This window comes from Patella vulgata, chromosome 3, assembly GCF_932274485.2.
Source record: "Patella vulgata chromosome 3, xgPatVulg1.2, whole genome shotgun sequence".
In the NCBI taxonomy this organism is placed as follows: domain Eukaryota; kingdom Metazoa; phylum Mollusca; class Gastropoda; family Patellidae; genus Patella; species Patella vulgata.
The window spans coordinates 2,730,079-2,752,412 of record NC_065881.2 but is presented as its reverse complement, the minus strand read 5'-3'; the positions used below and the strand labels follow the sequence as shown (position 1 = coordinate 2,752,412).

The 22,334-nt window shown below is 37.8% G+C and overlaps 2 long non-coding RNA genes across 2 annotated transcripts; one reads left to right on the top strand and one right to left on the bottom strand.

Moving 5' to 3' along the window:
* Positions 1-6,401: 6,401 nt before the first annotated feature.
* On the bottom strand, positions 6,402-21,284 carry LOC130012217 (uncharacterized). Its single transcript, XR_008787596.1, has 3 exons — positions 21,114-21,284; positions 20,903-21,001; positions 6,402-7,040 (listed from the first exon to the last, which is right to left on the bottom strand). It is a non-coding gene; the product is annotated as an uncharacterized LOC130012217 (long non-coding RNA).
* On the top strand, positions 7,390-11,044 carry LOC130012214 (uncharacterized). The gene is made up of 4 exons (XR_008787594.1): positions 7,390-7,569; positions 7,824-7,894; positions 8,134-8,187; positions 8,413-11,044. It is a non-coding gene; the product is annotated as an uncharacterized LOC130012214 (long non-coding RNA).
* Positions 21,285-22,334: the final 1,050 nt, after the last annotated feature.

Genomic DNA, 22,334 nt, shown 5'->3' with positions numbered 1-22,334 from the left:
AGTAAACTGCTACCTCTATATTAACGGCGCACAGGTTTTTTTCTTATTGCATTAATGTAAGTTAACAGACTTCAAGATCAAGAACTGTTTTAAAAATGGTAACTACACGTTTTTCCTAACAAAGTGGAAAACAGGCTGGAAATTGTTCAACTTTCTCAGTCAAAGCCGGTGTCGAACAAGAATGGGTTGGAATGCCTGTGTTCAGTAACTTGTTTTGTTTCCCTTGACCTGTTGGTTACTACCAGTGCTTCATAATAAAACAACAATACAAAGAGTTTACAATTATTATTCTAATATGGAAAGATATTATACACGTATTTTAGCTCCATCTGGAATCATTTTTTATTATAATATGGAATGATATTATACATGTATTAAAGTTCCATCTGAAAAAAACTATCAACTACTTCTTCCAGCGATTGACCATAATTTATTCCATTTCGGATAGAAATAATGTTATCTCCCTTACACCGTAAACAAAACATTATTTAACAATAATTCAGCCATAACAGTAGTCTAATTATTAACGTCTTTTAATGTCAGTTATGTCATTAATTGTTACTTGAATTGTAAAGTTTCTATGATCATCAATAAATCCACTGCCAGGATTACTGAGTCTCTTCCAGTCAATAATAGGAGTAACATAAGTACTACCACCAGGTCTAACAGTCCTATTACATTGTTTAACTACAGATTGTCTATCATCTGTTATATTTATAACTTTATATGTGACGTCAACTTTACATGACGTAATACTTTTATCTTCTACGTCATCCAGGTATAATCCAAAAGAGAATAAAGATGATCCTAGTTTAAACAAATAGATACTCCATGTAAAACCTGAAACTACATGTTGTTTACCATCATACCAACAACCCGACACTTTATCCACATTAAAAACATCTTCAAACATATTCTGATGACAACTTACAACTTTACCAATCATATTCTGATGACAACTTACAATTTTACCAAGTTGATTAGTTAACAAAGTTTTATCTATCTCTGCTACTTGAAATGTTGAATATCTTACATCAGGTATATCCAATTTTCTACAACAACTTTCATCTTTTTCCTGTCTAACTTTAGGTATTCTTTGTAAAACTTGAACAATCGACGAATCTTCTAAAACATTCACTGAATATTTAACACTTGCTTTTAAATCTTCTGTTAGTCTTTTAATGTCCTCCATTAATTTCCTGAATTTGGATTCTTCCTCTTCACCAGTTTTCTGCATTTCCTTTTTAATATTTTCTCCGATTTTGTGAAATTCTGAGCAGATTTTCTCAACCTGCGCATCTACTTTGTCACATTCAGTTTTTGTGCAGTTTTTGACTTCAATTAATTTACTATTTAAATTATCATAATGTTTCTGAAAATTAGTGATTTGTTTTTCTAATTCATCATTCATTGATTTTAAATCGTGTCTGATACTTTGTCTGACTTCATCCTCCTGTAAATCTAAATAATTGTGTCCATTATGATCAGCCACGAAACATCTCCAACAAACGGCTAAGGTACAATCTTTACAGTAGAATTTTACAGTCTCTTCTTCATGGCGCAGACAGAAATCTTTAGGATTTGTGATAGATGAAGATGAAGTTTTTTCCTTTATTGGTTCGTGTGAAGTAGACGCTTGATGGATCTGTATTTCATCATATGGAGCCACAACGTGGTCTTTACAAGATTTTAACTTATCATGCGTGGTTTTACATGATTTACATAAATATTGATCACAGTCTCGACAGAAATATTGACATGTATCTTCAGTACATACATCACATTGAGGAATATTAATTGGTTTAGGTTTAAATCGATCCAGACCTCCGTCACTAAGATTTATAAAGCTACGGCATAATGGACATTGGAACTGATCTTTAGTTGAGGTTTTGTTCACATAATCTTCTAAACAGATAAAACAAAAGGGGTGTTTACAATCGAGTACCACGCGTTGTTGAAAATCGTTCAAACAAATACTACACACTTCCTTCTCCGCCATTTTGAATAGCTGTATGTTGCACTGGTTGTATAAAATACGAGTTGAAACTGGACAAAACAACAACAAACAATTAGGCTAATATAATATACGATATCCTAGAAATCAAAAGTATTAAATTTAGCCAAATCGTCTAAATCCCATAGAAAACCACGCCTGCCATCTTCTCGCACAGTTTATCTTCCTTGGACTGTACACTGAACCTGCATAAACTTGCTATAGTTTCTTATAAATGCTCACCAAAACGTCTAAGTCACATATCTGTAGACAATACGAGTTCAAACTGGATAAAAATACAAAATCAAACAATTAGCCCAATATGGTACTTGATATCGAGACAGATGAACTAAAAATCAAAAGTATTTAATTCAACCAAAACGTCTAAATCCCATAGAAATCCACGTCTTTCATCGTCTTGCAAAGTTTGTCTTTCTTATACTGTAGACTGAACATGCGTAAACTTGCTACAGTTTCTCGGAAATTCTATTTTTATTTTCGTTTTGATATAATGACCTTCGACATTAGCCTTTGTCACCCAGACTATCACTGTGTGTATCAACTACCACGGATATTGTTAGTGTGGGTAACAGAGTCTACCACTAGCACGCCATGTCATGTTGACACTATATTTAGCGGTGTACGTCTATAATACCATCGTCTTACACAATTTATCTTCCTCGGACTGTAGACTGTACAAGTGAAAATTTGCTACAGTTTCTCGGAAATTCTATCGAAAACGTCTAAATCACATAAAAATCCACGTCTTTCATCGTCTTGCACAGTTTGTCTTCCTTATGCCGTAGACTGAACATGCGTAAACTTGCTGCAGTTTCTCGGAAATTCTATTTTTATTTTCGTTTTGATATAATGACCTTCGGCATTTGCCTTTGTCACCCAGACGATAACGGTGTACGTCAACCACCACTGATATAATATTATGAATGTATGTTATGTATGCATGTCAAGTACAACTGATATTGTTAGCGTGGGTAACAGAGTCTACCACTATCACGCTATATCATATTGACACTATATCTAGCGGTGTACGTCTATAATTATAATATTATGAATGTATGTAGTATGAAAGTAGGTCAACTTATAGTGAGATATAATATAATGTATAATGTTTATACGTTTACACAGCTATAATTCCACGTGTTCCTCTGTATGTCTCCAACTTGGTATATTCAACAATGTAGTAATATATCAACTTGGTATCTTTAACAATGTAGTAATATATCAACTAGTTAATAAACCTCTAGATATAATATACACGGCTGGGTCAACATGGCGCTATATCCTTACTTAGAAAGTTCATCGGGACTCTCCGATTTTAGTCCCATGCTCCATCCGAACGACTAGACGGTGTTCCTGCAGGACTGACAGAGGGACACCAAGCCGGAAAATCCCGAATAGCTTTCTCAACCGACACTGGCATCAAACCCATAACCCCCTGGTTAACGAACGAGTGTCTTACTCACTGAGCCACCGCGACTCGCTTGATAATATAATACTTGACGTAATATCAAGGTTAATTTACGTCCGCTTCCATTGAGATGATACCGTAGACAATAAATCAATGTCTAAGTATTCTGATATTAACATATTGATGGTCGTGGTAGTCAACGAGTCAGGGGATTGAGTTCGAATCTCGAGGCTGGCTCGCTACCCTGGAGGTTGGGTGTTCGATCTCTGTATTGGTCGAGAAAGTTAAATTCATCCAGATTTTCCGTCGTGATTCCCCCTTGTCAGTGATTGAGGACGGAGGGCCTGACAAGGACCGCTGTCTAGTCGTTCGGAGGGTCCGAAAATCCGAGGTTCCGTGTACACATTGGCGTGTACGTAAAAGATCCCTTGACAGTTGGAATTCGATATAAGAGTAGGCCGTAGTGTCGCTGCCCGGACATGTATACTAGGCGGACATTTTTTTTATATTCTTACGGTGGAAACGGACGTTTAGTTGAGAGATTACTTCCTAATGTCAAAATAAATTATTATTTCCATAATTATGTGCTGTGGTTTATTGTTTAAAATAAACTTATTTTATTACAACTGTTGATGCGGGGGGGGGGGGGATTTGAGAACAAACAAATAATCAGTATTTTACAATGGAGAGGGAGAAGATAGGGTTAAACGTTCACTCGAAACAAACTAGGTAATTTCGGGACTAACATATACAGTGTATTTCAATTTTTTCAATAATACGCTTGCACGTAGGGCTGGGACCGGGGGACAAGGAGATAACCCAAGAGGCTGGACAGGCGACCCTACACCTTGTCACATACAACCGGGGAATCGAAACCACGCCAGTTGACTCAATGACAGATCTTATGAAACACCCAGGGCTGGATTGGGCCATCGGCCGGTCAGACAAAAAATGAAAAAAATAATTTGGTGCAATTCGTCTAATAAAACCTTTTTCTTCTGAACATTATATGGGGGGGGGGGTGTATTGAACCGGTCATGCAGCGATGATGATCATGTTGTATGTGGCCGGTAGCTTTAACGGGCCACCACGCCATCACTGGAGTTTGGAATGGGCTGGTATAATAGACTTTCTGGGCCGGGTGTGCTGGGTGTGGGCCGGAATTCGGAATCCGAAAATTTCACCGGATTCACCAGACACTTTCACCGGCAAATTTACTAATTATTAAGTCCCCTGTACCCTGTTTCTGGGGATACGTCAGAAACGTCTGCCGATCGTTTGTAACTCAAAAAAAATTTTCAATTTTAAGGCCTCAGCAAAATTTGATGATAGCCAGTCTGCTTGCTGAATATGAGTGCTAGACGATTTCCTGAGACTGGTGTTAAACATTCCTTAACATTTTTTTTAACTCGTTATTTACAGAGATGAAATTACAGAATTGGGATGTCGGGAATGGTCTCAAATTGCGGGAAATGGCCTCCCATTTTTCAAAATTTTCCCTGGGGAGAGCACCCGGACTCCCCCATCCGGGCTCCGCGATCAGTAAAAGGGGCCGCTCCGACACGGGACCTCGGGCCGTTTCCCGGCCCCAATCCGCCCCTGGATACAACACGCACGCGCTAACCATTCGGCCATCCAACACCCTATTTTACAGTGGGTAGCGACTAATAAAACATAATTAAGGTGAAAGAGAGAAATGGGGTTTAACGTCCACTCGACACAAAGTAGGTCATTTCGTGACTAACACATGGTTCAATTTTATTTTAATCATTCGCTTGTGCGTAGGGGTCTTTAGCAGTGCTAACCATTCCGTCATCCAACCCCCCATAATTAAGGTAGAGAAAATTAAAAGAAGGTTTTGATGTAACATCATTTACAGTTAAATATTACTTTAAATTGCGTTTTAGAGTTCGAATCACGCCATGGGCCCGAGAAGAACTCGTTCTCGCTTTTCAGGGTGGCCCCGGCGGAATTGACAAAGGAAATGTGCCTAATCCATCGGATAGGGTAAAAAGCGGCATTCCAGGCAAAGTTCACCATCGTATTGCACGCCTGGCGATTGAAAAGAAAAATACATTAATTAGTCTTAAATTGAGGAGACGTTAAACCCCATTCTAGTATTATATATATTGGGTGTGACTGTGATAAATACGGGGTTAAATGTACTGTCATGAACTGGCGTGGTTCCCCCGTTTTCCATTGTGCAGGACTTTGGGCCTGGCAATAGATAACACCTAGTTGTTCCGACAGTTCTTGTCTACTCAGGCGTGCAGGTATTGGAATTCCGTGTAAGAGTAAGCTGTCGCGCCGCTCTCCAAGACAAGATTATTTATATATAATTATATATCAATAGGTGATGTATTTTTATTATATATTCTCACCTGGTACAATAATTGATTGTTTTATAAACTTGGACGACATTAGTCACCCTATCTATTTTACTATAAAACTACAACAATGCAGGATAAATGGATATGGATCATCCTGTCAAGGTTTGTAAATTTGTGGAACGAAACAGCTGACCGACAGCCGACAACTCTATACGCCTATATTACGCGTGGGTGTATATAGAAAAATTGCAAATAGAAAAAAAAGTGAGGAGTCCTTCCGTATTCGTGACTGAGACATTCTCCTATTGAACACCAAAACCAAATTTAAATAAAAGAAAGATGGTCAAATTCACGCTGATATGGATTTTAGCAAATTTCATGAAATTCGGGCAATAACTCAGCCCTGTATATAGCTTTGATACGTTTTATGTGAAATCAAGGGCTATAACTCTAAGCATGTTCATAATTATGATGTCAGTAATTAGTAATTAGTAATTCTTTCCCCAGGTGATTTTAATGTTAAATCTATGACATGCCTTGGCCTATAACATTTTTTCTAATATGCCTCGACCGGGCGTATTGAATTACCCAATAACACCCAATTAATAATACCCAATAATTCCAACTGCCAAGGCATACGTGCATCCCAATGTATACACGAGACCTCGGTTTTTCGTCCCATCCGAACGACTAGATAGCTGTCCTTGGCAGGCCCTTCGTCCTGCACCACTGACAAAGGTAAACCACATCGGAAAATCCAGATGAACCGCGACCTCCATGCTTACAAGCCAACGTCTTACTCACTTAGTAAGCTAGCACCCTTTGGCTCCCTGTTTAGAACGGAATTAGGTTAATGTCTCGATCTGCCACTTTAAGCGATTGGAATCACTTGTAAACTACAGCAAACTACTGTTCTGCTCCCACTGTGCTAACGAAAACGGGCATACGCCATACAGTGTGCTATGAGGGACACTTAGAGCGGACAGCGGCGCTGCGGCCTACTCTCAAGGAATCTTCAACGTGCACGCCACATACACGAGACTTCGGTTTTTTGTCCCATCCGAGCCATTTCGTCCCTGGTTAATTAGTATTTTGTATTATTTGATTTTTTAGGTTAATAGATGATCCAGTGCCCGCAGATGATACGTGTACAACAAAATTTACAATAAAATTCAATATAAAGTGTACAATAAAATTTCAATACATAACAATTTCATAAATATAACAAATTCAATGATTCTCTGTGGCAACAATTCCATGGCGATTCTTCCCCACACGGATATCCCGCCTGAAAAATCCTTCGTTAATGCTTTTTTGTTGTAACTGAAAAAATAAATATTTGATTGTTAATATATTTTAGTGTACAATTTACTTTGTTGTTTATTAATAAACGGGCCCGCTCTAGCGTGGAGATGTTCCGAAATGATAAAGCTAATGTGTCCCGAAAGTAAACTATGTCGTGTGGACGACTTAACCAACGTATTTGGGCACACAATTGTACTTTGTAAAAATTGTATAAAAAAAATATTGTGTTCTTGAATGTGTCCAATTTAACAGCGAATTTATTATTATTATGTAACATACTAAGAACCTAACTACATTTTTTGGGCACCAACCACCACCGCCCGCCCCCCCCCCCCCAGTCAAAAATTTCCCCGTACGCCTATGTGGACGACTGCACCAACGAGTGTGGACGACTTCACCAGATTTTTCGTGTGGACGACTTTGCTCGTGGACGACTTAACTGATATTCCTCTTGCCATGCCTTCGAACCTGCACCTGCTTCTTTTTTTTCTTTTGAACATACAATTATTTCGGTGGGTGCATGGGTATTTTGTTTATACGACACAGTATGAAAGTGCCATTTAACGAAAACGAAAGATGATTAAGATGCCAAGTTATGGCAACTTAAAAGTAAATAGCACGATCTGCTTAGTCACATAATAGAGTAATTAATTTAGAAGCTTCACACAGAACGATAATTTGCCTTACACCAGAGAATTTAGTAAGGCAGAGTAGGGTGAAGCTTAGTGATTTTATTTATATTTTCTTTTCTTTTCTTTTTGTATAGAATTGGTATATCAGATGGTTGGAGATGTTGTTGATATAGGGATGCATTCTGTTGGACCATATGATCCAGAGGTAGAGATACATGATATAGAAGTATTTTGTGGAATGTATATTGTTTATATGTGTAGTATCAAAGGATTTAAAGTGCTGTAATTTAGGGCAGTGTAGAAATAAGTGACTGTAGGTTTCATTATTTTTCTTGCAGTATTGACATATATAGTCATCTACGTAAATATTTCGAGTGTGGAGAATATCTTTTGTGGGAAATGCATTGTGTATTATTTTGTGCATAAATTCTTTTTCTATTTCAGATAGTGTTGGACATTTATATAAATTATGCCAAACTTTTTCAAAATTTATATGAGGTAGGTGTTTGTTTATTTTTGGTTGTACGTTCTTACTATCAATGAGTGACCAGTACAAGTACAGACTTTTTCTTTAATCGATAGGTTGTAAGTAGACCAGTGACTAATAGTTGATTTAATCGTCATGATGAGGGGTAACCATATTTTTTTCCATTTTATTGATCTCAAAACAAAAGCCCAGTAATTTAATTGTGTCTGTTTTAATGTTTATGTTTATATTTTCAGGAAATGAGTCATGGGATGGTTTACGAACACCAACATGGTGGATTTCGGTTTTATCTTAATTTAGTTGAGAGCTATATACGGAGCCAACATTTATACGTAAGGAATAAAGAATCGTGGACAACCTTGACGGATCGAACGATTATTTTTGATATTTTGAGAGAAGGATCCATTTACTTGAACTTTACTTTTCAAATTTTTAAACAGTATTGTAACCCAATTTACAATGTCATTTGGAAAATTCATATGTTTTAGTAGGGTTTTTATATAATTGTGTTCAATACGGTCAAAGGCTTTTTTCCTAATCAAACGATAAGATATAGGCATTAGTTTCATGTGTGTCTAAATAATTTAGGATTGAATCAATTAAATACAGGTTATCGAAGGTGCTTTTATTTGGTCCGGCTCCCGTTTGTGTTTTAGAGATCAATTTGTTAATAACTGTGTTCATTCATATACTTAATATTTTTGTGATGATTTTATAGTCGACACATAACAGGCTTATTGGTCTATAGTTCTTAAGTAATCGGTGGTCGCCTCTATTCTTATAGACAAACAATTTATTCTTATAATTAATTATTATTATACCGGTTCTCATTGGGTTAGATAATTCACCCTGTTGATAGATGTTGTTTATTACTTCTGTCAGGTCGGTTCCTATGGTGTCAAAGAATTTGATATAGAAATCTCCTGGAATACCGTCGATGCCTGGGCTACGGTTTGATCTGAAACTTTGTAAGGCCTTAAGATCTTCATCTTTAGATATGAAATGAGACAGGGAATCTCTTTCCGTGTTAGTTAGAGTATTTATGTTACTGTTTTCAATATAGGAGTTTATTAGGTTTTCGTCAATGTATATAGTTGTTGGTAATATTGGTGAATTGTGTCTAGAATATCTTGTTCATTATCAAATACTGTATTATTTTGATTGATTAATTGTTTAATTTGCTTTTTAGCACCGTTTTTGACCTCAGCTAATTTATATATTTTAGAATATCTTAACCTTGTATTGTATTTTGTTCTATTATTTCGATTTTTGTTTGAATTTCATGCATTGAGTTAGTATTCATAGGTAGTATGGAAGTAGATCAACTTATAGTGTGATATATATTGAGACTATATTTATGTTATATATATGAATGCATATCTAGCACTATGCATATCTAGCGGTGTATTATGAATGTATGTTATATTAAAGGACGACGGATATTGTTAGCGTTGGTGACATGGGCTACTCCTAGATCTATCTTTATAATAGTATTAACATGTCACGTTTAGATTATATTTAGAGAGAAAGATAGATAGATATGGGGTTAAGTGGAGGGAAACCGCAGTTCAGGACCCGGAAAAACCCACGAGATTCGTTGACACGTATATGCGGGGAACCTACTCCATGCAGATTGACTCTATGTATATGATAGACCAGGAAAAAACCCACGAGGGTGGACAGGCTACCCTATTCTGTGTCACGTACTTGCGGTGAACCGAGTCCAAGCCAATTGACTCTATGATAGACGTTACTCACTGAGCCATCGCGACTCCCTTGATAATATAATACTTGACAAAATACCAAGGTTAATTTACGTCCGCTTCCATTGAGTTGATACCGTAGACAATAAATCAATGTCTAAGTATTCTGATAATAACATATTGATGTCAGGGAATTAAGTTCGATTCTCGAGAAGAACCTTGAGGTTTGTCAAGCCTGAGTTTCACCTGTCAGGGGTATAACGTCTATTGGGCTGACTAGTCCTTCGGATGGTTCCTACGTGTATACATTGGCGTGCACGTAAAATACATTCGATGAAACGCCGCTGTCAGGGCAAAATTCTTCTCATTAGCATAACATCCCTTAATAACAGAATAAAAAGCCGGTAGTATTGTGTTGTGTTAACGAAATGTTAAATTACATTCCTATTTTATTTTGTGGTTATATGACTAAAACGTCAGTTATATCAAGATAAGCCAGAATATTTTAAAGATACTTCACCGTATACAAACCGTTCGATCAAGAAATAACAACCTCTCCCTCAGTTAAACTAGCATACAATAAGCCGTCGTGTTGGCTCCCTCAGTCAAACTAGCATACAATGAGCCGTCGTGTTGGCTCCCTCAGTTAAACTAGCATACAATGAGCCGTCGGGTTGGCAGTTAGTGATACCCTGACATTTTTGTACAGTTCCTGTTTTTCGCGTAATCCAGTATTTTTCTAGTAAGATTGGGCGTCTAAGCTTTTCATATATATCATGTCATACTTTTACTGGGAATAACCACCTGATAAATATATTTGTGACAATGTATCTTTAATATCCTTGTGATTGAAGCGGATGTTTAGTTGAGAGATTAATCTTCCAAATATTGCGGGAGGTTGCGTGACCGAAAGGTTAACGCATGCGCGTTGGATCATAAGGTCTGCAATGAGTCAAGTGGTGTGGTTTCGATTCCCCGCTTGTACGGGACAAGAAGTAGGGCCCATCCTCTTAATTTTGCTCCCACTTCTAAAGACCCATACGCATAAGCGAATCATTTACATAAAATTGAAAAATATGTTAATAACGAAACTCTCTCTCTCTCTCTCTCTCTCTCTTTCTCTCTCTCTTATTAAGGTGAATAATTTCTGTACATGTTAACTATTACCTACATCCTATATTATATGAACTATTATAGATGGCCAATTACTACTAAACCAAGCATATCATAGTATGATGTACTATTAATATTATATGAACTATACTAGATGGCCAATTAATACTAAACACAGCATATCATTGGTTTATAGTGGAGAATAATTAACATCAAAGTTTACTGTATTACAAGATATGATGGGAATTATTAATGTCTATAATCAGTATATTTCAAGTGAAATGAAATGAAATGGATTTTAACGTCCTACTGTTCAGCTCCGACTGGGCTAATGCAGTGTGCTATGAGATAAATTTTGTTCGGACAGAGGCTCTACGGCCTACTCTTATTTCCAATTCCAACTCTCAAGGGTTCTTTTATGTGCATGCCAATATGTACAATGGACCTCACCTTGGTGTTTCATCCCATCCAAAGGACTATACGTTGTCCTACATCACTGACAGGTTAGCGAGTTAACGTCTTACTCACTGAGCCACCGTGGCTCCCATGTGGAATGAATCAGAATTGTAACAAAGGTTAACCTAAGCTATATTGTACAAGTGATGTAATTATTTATAATGGGTATAACAAACATCTATTCAAGTGAAATGAATCAACATTAAAACAACTGCTATCATTAGACGAGTAATATAGTATTTTATGACTAAACGAAGTATCATAACATATAATTGATTGATCAATAGTAGAGGTCTAATAATATTGTAATGATATAATACATGATATACTAATGATATTGTAATTATATCAGTCAGCTATATAATACATGATATACTAATGATATTTATTTTAGCTTGTAATATATTTATTCACAGAATATAATTATACATTATAATATTTACAGTATTTTATAATTTCCACACCTTTAATTTATTTATTTACTTATTCCCTGTTACTATATAAAACACACACAGGCAAAGTATTCGCTGTTACTATATAAGACACACACGGGCAAAGTATTCCCTGTTACTACATGTATATATGACACACAGGCAAAGTAAAATACAATAATATACAATAATTAAAACAAATATTTTTGATTATTTATAATATGTATAGTCTAATAGTTGAGTAGATATAAAAGAGTGAACAGTAAAATTATTTATAATGTGTATAGTGTAAGAGTTGAGTATGTATAAAAGAGTAAAAAGTAAAATATGATATATATAAATAAAATCATTGCCTGTATTTTGCACACCTATAATACAATAGAGCGATACAGATTTTAAGTACATTTAGTGTCAATGAGAAAACCTGGTTTTAAATACTAATTATAAATTTCCATGTTTCAATTATTGCAATATTTGATGACTTTACGTCTAAGAGAAAATGAATTGCATTAAATAAATAATTTGCAGATATTTTCTAATAAACAGGTTGGCAGTGGGATTTTGGAGTGTAGAGGTTTTTGGCTGTTGAGTACATAGTGTCTATCTGAAAATATGCTTCAAATTTTAAAATATGGCTCTTAATGTTTCAAAAGTTACTATATTTGGTGACTTCAATAGCAAATAAAGATAATGTAAGCAAGAAAATTGGTTATAATTCAGAGTTGGCTGAGAATATCTTGTGAAATGGTTTACAATAGCCAATTTCAATGTTAATTTTTTGAGATGACTTGATGAGCAAGACTAAAATGATTTGTATAGTTTAGATAGAGCTGGATAATAGGGACTTGTATCACTGGTGTTTATGTTGGGGGTTAAAAGATGGGTCGAATGCTGGCAGACGGCAATTCGTCTGCTATTCTAGAGAGATATTTTCATAAACGATTTAAGTTGTCAATTACATCATCATTAAGGGTATCTAATTTAGTAACTTTAGATGTTATATTTAGGATTGAGTTTGTTTATTGTGATTTCTAAGTATGACAATTATCTTTTAGGCTTATTTCAAATCTAAAGTTATTTCTTGAACAAAGTAGATTTGTTCTATATTTGATTGAAATAGATGAATGACTTCGAAGTTCTTCGAAGGGGATCACGGTGGCTAGGTGGGTAAGACCCTGGCTCGCTAGCCTGGAGGTCGGTTTTCGATCCCTGCATTGGTAGAGAAAGTTCATCCAGATTGTCCGGCGTGGTTCTCCTTTGAGAGTGATGCAGGACAGAGGGCCTGACAAGCACAGCTGTCTAGTCATTGGCGTGCACGTAAAAGATCCCTTGACAGTTGGAATTCTATATGAAAAAAGACCGTAGTGCCGCTGTCTGGGCAATATTTTCCTCATATCACACTGTATGGCGCATGCCCGTCTTCATTAGTCGAGTTCGGAGCAGAACAGTAGGACCATTTCTTTTCATTTCATTTCATTTCGAAGCTCTTCGGAGAAGGTGTTAGAAGGAATATTTAGGGATGTTCTGGAATATTCGAGCATTCTCAACAATAAATTTTTCAACCTTAAAGAAATCAAATACGGATGTTTGAAGCTTTTGACCTTGTTATATAATATTTAACAATATAACATTTAATTAGAGGTTCTTTGGAAGAGGTGTTCGAGGGAATAATCATTGAATAGTTATCAAAGTGAGAAAGAGAGAGAGAGAGAGAGAGAAATGGGATTTAACGTCCACTCGAAACAAACTTGGTCATTTCGGGACTAACATATGGTTCAATTTTATTTCCATAATCTCCATAAAGGGGTCTTTAGCTGTGGGAGGAACGTATCTTACGATATGATAAATGAAATGGGGTTTAACGCCCTACTGCTTCGACTGAGCAAATAAAAACGGACATATGTTTAAAATGAATGATATGTATTATTGCAACTGTTTGTGGGTTTCTTTTAGAACGTATTTTACGATATGATAAATGAAATGGAGTTAAACGCCCTACTGCTTCGACTGAGCAAATGAAAACGGCCATACGCCACGCAGAGTGCTATGAGGGAAATGTAACCTGGACAGTAGCGCTACTGCCTATTCTAATATCGAATTCCAACTGCCAAGGGATCTTTAAAGAGCATGCCAATTTGTACATGGGACTCGTTTTTTTCGTCCCATCCGAACGACTATACGTTGATGTCCGTGATTTGTTAAGAGCTCTATCTAATATTTATCAATGGAAAGCCTCGTGTTTACCGAGAGTCTGATAAAAAAATAAGCTTCCTATGGACAAGGAACTGAATCACCATATCCATGAAGCTACCTCGTTATTCGTTATTCAACTTTATATCCGGGATCCCAATATGCAGCTAGCCGTGACTAGAATGGATGGGTGCCAAGTATCCCCCAGTAGTATAAAACTGGGCCTTAGGGTTCTTTGAAGAGCGCCACCCCAGTTACTGGTCCAAGTTCTCGTAAAAACGTCCAGTCGTTCGCAAATTCTTGAAATTTGGACTTGATGAAGAGTCCGTGCAAAAATTCAATCATGGCTTATGCCCGTCGCCATTAAATCGATTACTGCCGAAAAGAAGGGAGCTAACTGTTCTATTTAATTTTTGAATTTGAAGGAAAGTGAACATACTATATCATAACTTTACCACCGATACAGGGTTCGATATCACATTTGTACCTGACAAAGGTTTAATAAGGCTACCTGTTCAATCTGTTGGGTTTCATCCGGAAATGAAATCGGGTTTAAAGAGACCATCCCGATTTTAACAAAGTCTCCGAAATAAAAGTCCGTGTTTGTATGCAATGTATGTACCGTGTCTCGCGATATTTAGTCGTTTGGACGTGAACGTCAAAACCGCTTATCCGGACGCGTCCTACTGTTCTGCTACAACTGGACTAATGATCGAATTCCAACTGCCAAGGGTCTTTTACGTGCACGCCAATGTGTTCACGGAACATTGGACAACACCGGGATCAAACCCGCTACATCTATGCGAGCCAGCGTCTTTCTCACTTAGCCACTGTGGCTCCCCGGTTTTCATACGAATCTTCCTTTCTAGTTTCCCCCCCCCCCCCAAAAAAAATCCAAAACAAACTGGCAACTAATTTTTAAATTTAATCAGACACATTGCATGTTAGCTCTGTCTGTCTTTCTGTTGGCATTGCTGGATTTAGATGAAGCCCCTCCCCACCCCACCCTCACGACAACAGGAAGATCAAAATGTCCGTTAAACACTGTCGAGGATAGTGACGAATGTTTAAGACTACAGTCAAAATATTATACACCATGGTCCGATGACCCCCCACCCCCCCGTCTTGGCCGGATGACCCCCCCCACCCCTATCATGGCCCGATGAGCCTCCCCACCCTCCACTCACCCATATCTTGGCCCGATGACCCTCATATCTTGAGACCCTCCTAGGTTTCAGCCTGCCAAGCCCACATGTGAATCTAGCACTGTCTGTTTGTTATATGATGAATGAATATAAGAGAGAGAGAGAGAGAGAGTGTGAGAGAGGGAGGGAGAGAGAGAGAGAGAGAGAGGGAGTGTACATTGTGTATATTCCCATGCTCCTGTACAGGATGTGTTGATGCAATGTCGAGATTTACGACAATTTAATTTATATGGCATTTTCAGCTCTTAAGAAACATTCCTTTCAGAGATAAAGCTCAAGTACCACACTTAACATTTAACATAAAAAAATATAACAACTCTTCCAGATCCTAGTGTAATAAAGACAAGTAAAACGAAATTTTGAACTATAAAAAACGAAACGAAATAGGATCTGTCTTTTACAACTCTTCCAGATCCTAGTGTAGTAAAGTCAAGTAAAACGAAATTTTGAACTATAAAAAACGAAACGAAATAGGATCTGTCTTTTAATTGGATTGTGTGTGATACTTTTCAGATATCCACCATTTTGTTTATTATCAAGTTTTCGGGAATCCAAATTATTTACAATTGATCTATGGGTACAAATCTTAAATCAGTAAAATACACAGTGTTTAAAGCCATTGTAGACTTGTCACTCTGCTTTATGCGCCACATTTTATTGGGCATGAGCTTTGTTTCCCGGGATGTGAAATTTCTGGTGTCAGGTCAATGCCAAAGTCTGATTGATTGGTTGATTGGAATTCGGGTGGACATAACATGGGATTTCGGTTGCAAAACCAAAGGATTTTTTTCTTCGGGCTCATCATTTCTGCCCCTCCCACTCATCCGGCTCATAAACCTACACAAAATGTCGCGTTTCGTTTTATTTTCCAATGAGTCATAAAGTAAGAGGGGACTGGTTGACTGAGGGTATAGTATAGTCTCGAATTAACGGTGGAAAAACTCCAAAAAAGTCGCTATCAAAATCTCCAGCTCAATATTTAGAAAAGAAATGAAATGAAATGGGGTTTAACGTCCTACTTTTCTGCTCCGACTGGGCTGATGAAGACGGGCATGCGCCATACAGTGTACTATGAGGGCAATTGTACAGTCTTCACGTTGTCGGGCACGTAAAAGAATCCATGACAACTGGAATTCGAAATAAAAGTCGGTGGTGATAAGTAAGACGTTAAATTTCATTTCATTTCACTTTGTCAAGTTTCAAAAGGACACCACGGTTGTTCAGTTGGTAGGACGTCGGCTTGCTCACCTGGATGTCTCATTATCGTTGACCAAGAAAGTTCATCGGTTTTTTCCGACGTATTTCCTCCTTGTCAGTGGTACAGACAAGTGGCAATGTATAGTCGTTCTGATTGGACGACTATCCGAGGACCCGTGTACACATTGGCGGGGACCTTAAAGAAACCTTGACAATTGGAATTCGAAATAAGTGTCAACTCCGCTGTACGGGCAAAATTTCACTTATAACACACTGTTTGTCGTATATCCCCATCTTCATTAGCCCAGTCGGTGCAGAACAGTAGGACGTTAAACCTTATTTCATATCATTTCACTTGTCTACCTTGAACTTCACCACCCCTGCATTGGCCGAGAACGTTCATCCAGATTTTCCGGCGTGGTTTCCCCTTGTCAGTGGCGCAGGACGGGGGGGGGGGGAGTGCTGACAAGGACAGCTGTCTAGTCGTTCGGATGGGACGAAAAACCGAGGTGCCGTGTACAAATTGGCGTGCACGTAAAAGATCCCCTGGCAGTTGGAATTCGATATAAGAGTAGGCTGTAGCGCCGCTGTCTGGGCACAATTTCCCTCATATCACACTGTATGAAGTATGCCCGTCTTCATTAGCTCAGTTAAGGAGCAAAACAGTAGCACGTTAAACCCCATTTCATTTCATTGTTTTTCCTGATCAAACTTGTTCAATTTGTTTTATCTGAAATAGAGAAAAAATATTTCTAAATGTTTGAAACGAAATCAAGATTAATGTCCTACTGTTCTGTTCCGACTAGGCTAATTAAAATGGGCATATGTCATACGGTGTGCTATGTAGGAAATTATGTCCGGACAGCGGCCTACTCTGATTTGGAATCAAACTGACAAGTGTTCTTTTTTAGGCTCCCCCCGTCCCCATTCTGCACCAGTGACTAGGGGAAAACCCACGAGGTTGGCGAGCGACCCTACTCCTTGTCACGTACAACTGGGGACTCGAAACCACGCCAGTTGACTCAATGACAGACCTTATGATACAACACGCACACGTTAACTGTTCGGCCATCCAGCTCCCCTGTACAGTCCCTGGACTGTAGTGATGCAGACAACAGATTTACTCAAAATGAAAAAGATAGGTTACCAGGCAATGAAAGATACGCCCACAGCAGCTAAATCATCCGGGCAGTCACATATTTTTACTTTTTTTAGTAATGAAACAATTATAATACACTAATATCCGATTAAGAGTAACAACTCATCAATTAATTATTAGAAAATCATTAAAATTTGTTTGGTTTGAATGAAGTTCTGCCCCATGCTAACGTTTAGTATACGAAACATTTAATATCATGGATTTAGCTGTTCAAGTTATCAAAATTCATTGAAAATCAATATACTTGTTCATCTCAAGACCTTAAACTGAAGCCAATCCGATGATAACTTTAGCCTCTAGACAGTCACAAGATTTTTCAAAGTGATCAAGGGTCATAACTTTGGCAGTAATTATCAGAAATGTTGAAAATCAATAGGATTCTTCGTCTCATGACCTCAAATAATCAAGGGCCATAACTCTGGCAATAATTATCAGAAATTGCTGAAAATCAATAGGCTTCTTTGTCTCATGACCTTAAACAATGTGTATAAATTTAATGTCAATCGGATATTTACTTTGGCCTCTAGAGCGTCCATAAGCAATTGTGGAATTTGAAACACAGAATTTATCTATTTTTCAGTTATTTTCAATATTAAGTCATTGTAGTTATCTAATGTTGGCCTACCATGCCCAAAAATATTCACATTTGGTTAAATGTGCCGGAAGGACATATTGCCGAAAACACTGCAACATTAAGTATATAAAATTATATTTCGTTTCGAGTAAAATTTATAGGAAGATAGGCACAAAGGGTTAAATCTAATTAATAAGGACAACTTCAAGTTTGGCCAAAGGTCACGAGATGTAAACAGGGTTAACGCTAATCTCAACCCTTACCCTTACCCTGGACCTAGCCCTAATACTTAATCTAACCCTAACCAACAATCACACGCTCTACTTATTACATCTCAGCGACATCGACGAGAATTGAGTTGACCTTAAGAATAAGATCTAGCCATGGCAAATCTAGTTTCATTTTGTTAGCACAGTTTTATTTATTTGGTCACAGACCACTAAAGATTTCCCCATTCACAATGTTAATTCTCGATCGTATCTTAGACAGATGGAGCAAAATGTGGAAACCCCTTGATTTACTTCATTCTCAGCCAATTTATCATTGTTTGTCCATAGGCGTACGACCTGGGGGGGGGGGGCGCCCCCCCCCCATTTTGGGCACCAAATGCTGGGAAAATTTGGGCACACAATTGTACTTTGTAAAAGTTGTATAAAAAATAGTGTGTTCTTGAATGTGTCCAATTTAACAGCGAATTTAAATTCAGAGTGTCTATAGTTAGGCAATTAAATAGAAATCTGAAGACTCATACCCTCTATTGTTTGGAGTACAGTAAGCCACGAGTTACAGTTACATAAACAACTGTTTTTAGTTGTGTATATTACAAGTTAATAAAATTTAGTTCTCTTTTATTGATGATTTAGAAATTAAGAACTTATTCATCGCAAAAGAGATATTATTATTATTATGTAACATACTAAGAACCTAACTACATTTTGGGGGCACCAACCACCACCGCCCCCCCCCCCCAGTCAAAAATTTCCCCGTACGCCTATGGTTTTGACAAGATGTATGCACAGTGATAACCAGGGCACTGATATAATCGGGGCTTAGCCTCGCTTTCCCATTTTTAAATTAAATTTTTAAATGGCGAACCGTTTTAATCTAGTTAAAATCTCGAGTATCCGATGCCATCGAGAGTCGATTATGCTCTTGATTTGTTAATAATGTCTATTCAATAGTTTATATATAATATATAACATTTCAGGCCTTTGACATCATTATTAATGTGACGTCATAATGTATGTTTAGTTTAACAAATGTACTGTTTTTAAAACAATGCGAACATTTATTCTACATTATTGCTATCTCAAAGCTGTTCAAAAATGAAATGAAATGAAATGGGGTTTAACGTCCTACTGTTTTGCTCCGAACTGGGCTAATGAAGACGGGCATACGCCATACAGTGTGCTATGAGGGAAATTTTGCCCGGACAGCGACACTACGGCCTACTCTTATATCGAATTCCAACTGTCAAGGGATCTTTTACGTGCACGCCAATGTGTACACGGGACCTCGGTTTTTCGTCCCATCCGAACGACTAGACAGCTGTCCTTGTCAGCCCCTCCGTCCTGCATCACTGACAAGGGAGAACCACGCCGGAAAATCTGGATGAACTTTCTCGGCCAATGCAGTGATCGAACACCCGACCTCCAGGCTAGCGAGCCAGCGCCTTACCCACTTAGCCACCGTGATCCTCTCAAAGCTGTCCAATATTTAATCAAAAAACATACATGGTTCGAATGTGTTAGACATTACGTTTATAGATTACAAACATCTCACTCCGATCCGATTAAAATACAGATCTATATTTCGTTTCGTTTTTTATACTTTTGACGGCCTCTACCACACGAAGATCTGACTGTAGTGCGAGTTCGTTTCAGGAGTCATACGAGCGTCTTTTCACCCTATGACGTCAGGCATTGATTAATCAACCAGCGTTGACGTTTCTAGTGGTTTAACAACAGTTCCATGCACGGCGCGCCAAGAAGTCACCGTAACAGGCCGGTTCATTGACTAATTCCTCACATCAGACAGAACGCCTGTTATATAACAACTCTTCCAGATTCTAGTGCTGTGAAGACAAGTAAAACGAAATTTTGAACTATATCAGATTTAAAAGTACGTGTCTGGGTCCTTTTACATCAAAGTCGTCCATGGAAACAATCCCATCTTAATGTTTATAAGCCCCGCCATGTGTCATATTATTTGGGTTTGGACGACCCATCAAACATTGACGTATACATTTATTCATGAACTTTTCAATACTAATAACCAATTTGTTCGCCACCGCGATTAACCAAATAAAATGTTCTGCTCTGACTGGGCTAATGAAAACGGGCATACGTCATGCAATATGCTATAAGCAATTTTGCCCGGACAGCGGCGCTACGGTCTATTTTTATATCGAATTCAAACTGCCATGGGATCTTTTACGTCCTGCAATGACAAGGGGAAACCCCACCGGAAAATCTCGACGAACGTTCTCGACCAACACCGGGAGCGAGTCTTCTTTGTCACACTATCCATGCTACACCACTTATAAATCCTACATGGAAATTTCTCACCCAACACCGGGATCGAACCCGGACCTGCTGGTTAATGAGTCAGCGACTTAATCACCGAGCCCCTGTGGCCCCGGTTTATAAATGGTCTGTACAAAATATAATTTCGATGATTTCCATTTTTAAATACTTACTACAAGCAGACTCCTCTCGTTTAGATTCCTCTTCCGATTCGTCCGATTCAACTGAAATCTCATCGCGGAAAGGTGCACACTTCATTATCAGCCGGAATGCTTAAAAATCAGAGGAACATAGATCATCAATTGTATTTTCTGTAGAAAGTTACTTCAATGATTTCAAATTAAATGTGAAATTTATGTTAAATTTAGATGATTAAGACCATACCTCCATTTAATTCAGGTGCTACTGCCGTTTCTTTAAGCAACAGGTTTAATTATGTTACGCTACCTAAAATAGATAATCCAGATTCATTACCAGTGTGCTATGAGGGACATTTAGACCGGACAGTGGCGCTACGGCTTACTATCATGGGATCGTTAACGTATACGCCACATACACGGGACCTCGGTTTTTCGTCCCACCCGAGCCAGTATACGTTGTCCCTTGTCAGGTCTGCAGTCCTGCACGAGGAACTACATTGGGGTACTTTCTCTGTCAACGCAGAGATTGAACACGGGACCACCAGGTCAGCGAGCCAACGTCTTACCCACTCAGCCACCGTGGCTCGCTGGCGGAAGACAAATATCTAATTGTAATATCAGTTATAAGTTGGTTCAATTTTGCCCAGTATTTACAAAGATATATACAATATAGAAATTCCATCGATCTATGTTACTCGCTATGAAGTACGCCTGCGGCCATTTTGTTGTCGCGACAATTTAATGACAAACCCGTTTTAAATCCGACTGAATCCAGTCAGGGAGATTATCCAGCGTTTGTATTATGATTTTGTTTTCTTAATTATGTGTCAAATAACGAATCTGGGTATATATCAACGTGGCTTAAACAGACATTATACAAGAGCTAAATCGGATTATTGCATGTCTTTCTTTAGGCCTGAAATGTTATATAAATTATTAATTAGACATTAATTAACTTGTCCAGACCATAATCAACTCTCGATATCATCGCTAGCCTGCGATATTTAGCGGTTTGAGATACAATTTTTGAAAACTAATTAAATGCAAAAATGAATAACCGAGACTCTAATTTCAAATCAGTTATGTTCGGGGAAGTCTCAATTGAATGGCAATCTCTAGTGTCTGGTTATTCCAGTCTACATAGTATTTATGGTGCATGCTCTCCAGATAAGAATATGGGTCGCCGTTTGATATGACTTGTGGAATATGTCTAGCCTCGTTCGTCGAGTCCTTTGTTAAAAATGGGCATGAAACGCATTATGGTACATGATTCGTGTACCAATGTTAAAATGTTTATTTTGGATATCAGAAGCCCATCTTTTCCCGGTAAGATCACAACATCAATGTTGATTTAAATTAACAAATAATTTGTGTTTTGAAAGTTGAAGACTTTGGATGATATTGACTTATTTTGGCCGTTATGGTTTAGCGCCGTTATGTCTATAAACCGACTTAGCTACTTTAA